Source organism: Akebia trifoliata, chromosome 10 (assembly GCF_017979445.1).
Source record: "Akebia trifoliata isolate Shusen 1 chromosome 10, ASM1797944v1, whole genome shotgun sequence".
In the NCBI taxonomy this organism is placed as follows: Eukaryota; Viridiplantae; Streptophyta; class Magnoliopsida; order Ranunculales; family Lardizabalaceae; genus Akebia; species Akebia trifoliata.
The window spans coordinates 28,131,470-28,136,147 of record NC_141384.1 but is presented as its reverse complement, the minus strand read 5'-3'; the positions used below and the strand labels follow the sequence as shown (position 1 = coordinate 28,136,147).

The following is a 4,678-nucleotide window of genomic DNA, read 5'->3' as shown; positions in this document are numbered from 1 at the left end:
AAATCCCCAAAGTAGAAGTGCCAAGATAACATTAGTTTTGCTTGATAGAGCAGCCTTAGATCAGAAGTTCTTGTAAATGATGAATGTAAGAAAGATGGGTTAAAATTGGCCGAAACGCCAAGAGCATCAGTTGTGGCAGGTTGTGTGTACATCAGGTATTGACTTGTAACTTTGTAACAACACCCCACACTATTGATTTCTCTCTCTTTAGTTTTCTTCAATATATATTTCTCTGTACTATTAGCTCTACATTGTATTCTTTGGCCTCCCTTTACTAACAGAATCCAATATATTTTATTACTTGTATGAGAGATACAACTTTATTTTAGACATGATATTTTATCTTTAAATCATGATTCACACCTATTTCAAAGATTATCGGAATCAAAACCTACCTATTATCCCTATCGAGATATATAATTTATTCTAACATCACAAACATTCTATCTTCTCTGAAGAACAATGAACTCGTGATCTTTATGCTTACTGCAGCCAAGTTATAGCAATGGGACTTCGGACAGAATACTTCGCAGACACCCAACTCAGTGACCCGAAAGAAGAGGTGGTCATAGCAGTCTTTCCTCCCAATACAACAAAAGTCACCTTGTAACTCAACTTCTGACCAAACTTCTGAAAATTTAAAACCTTTGGGTTGACGATCATCGAAACACCATTTGGTTGGCTCAATGCCAGTGTGTATTTACTGGCTGGTGTCCCAACATTAGTAACTGTTCTCTTGTATGTAACAGTGACATTTTGGCCACCACGGACGAAATTCAGAGCAAATGAAGGATAATTCAAGTCGCCTGGCTGAAGAGCTACATTTGTAGGGCAGCTGTAACTGCTCCTAGCCAAAATAGCCAGCTGAAAAGAGGTGTAGTTTAGGCTACACAGATAATTCAGGTAGTCATCAGTGGTGATATTGTAAATCAATCCGGGGTCTGAAGCTTTTTCGGGGTTGACATGTCCAGACCCAAATGCAAAAGGTGTAGCCAATCCTGATGTATCGGAGCCAACATCAGTAATCAGGGAATTTTTGTTGTTTTGGGTATATGAAGTTGTCATGAGTGCTGATTTTATTGCCGCGGGTGACCAATCGTTATGCTTGGACTTGAGAAGGGCTGCTAGACCACTGACATGTGGGCACGACATCGATGTGCCAGATATTATGTTAAAAAGAACACTTCTTTTATCGCTCTTGAGATGGGTTGGGGTAACATTAGGTGGCCATGCACCTAATATGTTCACTCCTGGTGCAGTCACGTCGGGCTTGATCACGTCAGGTCCGATCAAACTAGGACCTCTTGATGAGAATGCTGCCATCACTGGTGCAGGGTTACCATACACCGTCCCTTCAAACATGATTGAAGATGTTGGTTTCCTTCCTTTGCTTGCATAATTTTTTATGGCCTTTGCAGCCAAGGCGCCTAATGAAGTGGCTGGTAAAATGTGAGGGTCAGCGAAAAGCTCTTCACCATCATCTTCTGTGTTTAGCAGTAGCATCCCTGCCCCTCCAGCCATCATAACTTGCTCTCCCTTCTCAGTTCTGCCGTTCATGCCTTGCTCACAAACAACGATCTTCCCTCTAACAAGTTTTGGATTGAGTGACCCATCGCTGCAGTACCCCGCCCCTTGGCCACCTGCAGTATCTCCATATACAAGCGGCAATGTTTTGGTTGGCTTCCCAGAATAAAGAGTTACACCCTTGAAGACTTGGCCGTTCCCAAGCTTTACTGTTGTTGGGAAACTTCGGTCAGTGTAACTTGCAGCGACAGTCATAATCCATGGTGCTGTGTTGGCTACAGTTGATTCAGATGGGCCAGAATTTCCAGCGGAGCATGAGACGAAGACACCCTTTTGTAATGCTCCGAATGCAGCTATAGCCATATTATCACTGTGATATGGCCGATTGTTGCTTCCTAAAGAGAGAGACAACACGTCAACCCCATCAGCCACAGCTTGGTCTATTGCAGCTAATATATCAGAGCTGGCACAACCTGCGCTGTAGCAAACCTTATAAGCTGCGATTCTTGCTGTGTACCTCATTCCACCTGCTGAGCCCTTGGCCATGCCAAACATGTTAGCATTTGCAACAACATTGCCCGCTGCAATTGAAGCGGTATGGGTACCGTGCCCTACAGAATCCCTAGCCGATCGAAACTCAAGTGTCTCATTGATTCGTCCCATAGCTGCCTCGTACCCTTTGAAGAAGGCTCTTGCACCGATGAGCTTCTTATTACAATTCGAAGATGAGAACTTCGTGCCTTGCTCACAAGCACCTTTCCAACGAGAAGGCACGAGTGACATGCCATTGTCGCTGAAGCTAGCATGTTCAGGCCAGATTCCAGTGTCGACAACACCAATTATCACATCAGAGGCCAAATTCGGAGCCACCCAGAGTCCTTCTCCAGTTTTTAGGCCAAGAAATTGAGGAGAATGTGTAGTGTGGAGACTTAACATGTCGTCTGGAGTTGCGTAGAGGAACCCATCGATGTTCTTTAATGATTCAACTTCTTTGGTCGACAGCTTTACGGCAAACCCAGAGATGGTGCTCTTGTAGACATATAGGAGCTGAGGAGGTTGTGGTTCTTGGTCTTCATCTTCTGCAGATGAGAATTCAACGATGGTGTCCATAACTGCTTCATACCATCTTTTAGTATTGGCGAGGGATTTATCCAAGGCCATGACCTTGGCGTTGTCCATGTGAACGACGTAAGTCTGTCTTTCTACTGTAGCATATGAGGTTATGGCCATTAGAGCTAGCAATGATAAGAACGTCCAAAACATCATCTTAACTGTAAAGAAAAAAAAATGGCATTAGTAGTGTACAAAGATTTCCAATGATTAGTAATGTAAATCACTTTTGATGGGGTTAGAAGTTTTGGAATGGGCTGATTTTTTGTGAGGATGATATGTGCCAATATAAATATGAGAGAGAGAGAGAGAGAGATGTGGAATGCACCGTCACATCCACACCATGCAATTGGGGTCTCTTTTTGCATCTTTGTTGATTTGCAGTTAAAGAATATATGATTGCATGATTCTGAATTTCTAAACAATAGAAAATAAGTCACATTATTAATTAGAAAATTTGGCAATGATGGGTGTAAGATTCGACGTGTCAATTGGTCAAAATCTAATCAAACATCAATATATCATAGATGAGAATTTATTATATAAAACTATTCTCATTTCTATATCAGTTTCTAATATATATATATATATATATATATATATATATATATATATATATATGAATCGTGATAAAATGACTCCCCACGTGTCATACTCAATTGACTCCCCTTGATGTGACATATGCTAGGATGGCAAATCTGTACTCATCAGGATACACAACTGCACTTTTTATAGGGATGTGCGGTTGTGTATCCCAAGGAGTACATATCTACAGTTCTCGCACATGTCAAGTTAGGGGAGTCGATTGAGTATGCCACGTGGGATAGTCAGATTATCACAACTCATAAAATAAAAAAAAAAATTCAATGCTAGAACAATCTGACATATATTTGTATCACAAAACCCAATGATTGAGATTTATCCTCAAGATAAGTATCTCCAAGATATGTGTCATCAAGATATGCATAAATCTCAATTGTTGGATTTTGTGTCTAGGGATCATGTGTTTTCTCATGAGTCACGAGAGCCCAACCCTAACTTAATTCTCATACTAATTAAAATGGTAATTTGATGCATATTGACATCCTTGGTAGAGATGAAGAAACATAGAGTATAGCAACCCCAAGGGGTTGGCTTAGTGGCAAGCTGAGCCTTGAAAAGATCCTCAGAAGGGTAGGTCAAGTGTTCGAAACCCCACGAAGCAGTGAATTCCTTGGGGCTACCCTCTAGGGTCCGGTTGACCCCCAACTCAACCAGTTGCATGTAAGGTTCAGGGGGCGGTGTGCGGGACCGTGGTATTAGTCTCACTCGAAGGGTGGGGATACGATAAACAATATATATATATATATATAGTGGACTCTAATATCAACATATATTTTCCATATGAACATAATTCATATATACAATATATGGTTGAAGAGCCAAGGTTTAAAATCTTGTCTCGATGCAGAATTTCTATCAGATGAAAAATTGAAATGTTTTTTGAGACTTTTTGATATGTATCGAGACAAGGATCAATGTTTCACACCGAAACATTTTAAAATGAAGCAAAATTTTGAGCTAAGTGAGAGGTGTAGGTAGACCAAGTTAGAGAGACTTATGTACACTAAAGGATATGAGAGAGGAAAAGAGGCACTACCTCTTCTCTTTAGCTCTCTTTACCCCAACTCAACAATCAAATACTTAGGATGAAAAATGACTAAGTCGAAGGGGAGCTTATATAGGCAGAGAAGGGAAGAAAGTGAGGTTCACGTTATCTTTTCTACGTGTTACCAAGAAAGCTCCATAGAGAGTGGGTTATGGAATGTGGGTCCTACCCACTTTGCACCCATAGGCCATGGAGGCTTTGTTTGATAAATCAAATAAACCTTGATGAAAGTTTTAATTGAGTTGTGGATGTTCACATGGTGTTGTCATGAGGAGAGTAATGATCATAGAACGTGGGGTTTTAAGAAGGTTAGTATTTATTTGTTGGTGAAGAAATGCCCTCATTTGCTTTTATGGCAACATAAATCACTAATTTCATTTTTTTTTTCTTTTACTG

General features: G+C 40.7%; 1 pseudogene across 1 annotated transcript; it reads right to left on the bottom strand.

The window, feature by feature from the left end:
* Positions 1-344: 344 nt before the first annotated feature.
* Positions 345-4,314, bottom strand: LOC147393584 (subtilisin-like protease SBT1.1 pseudogene; annotated as a pseudogene). The gene is made up of 2 exons (XR_015181966.1): positions 4,274-4,314; positions 345-2,795 (listed from the first exon to the last, which is right to left on the bottom strand). The product of XR_015181966.1 is annotated as a subtilisin-like protease SBT1.1 pseudogene (transcript).
* Between the last annotated feature and the right edge of the window lie 364 nt (positions 4,315-4,678).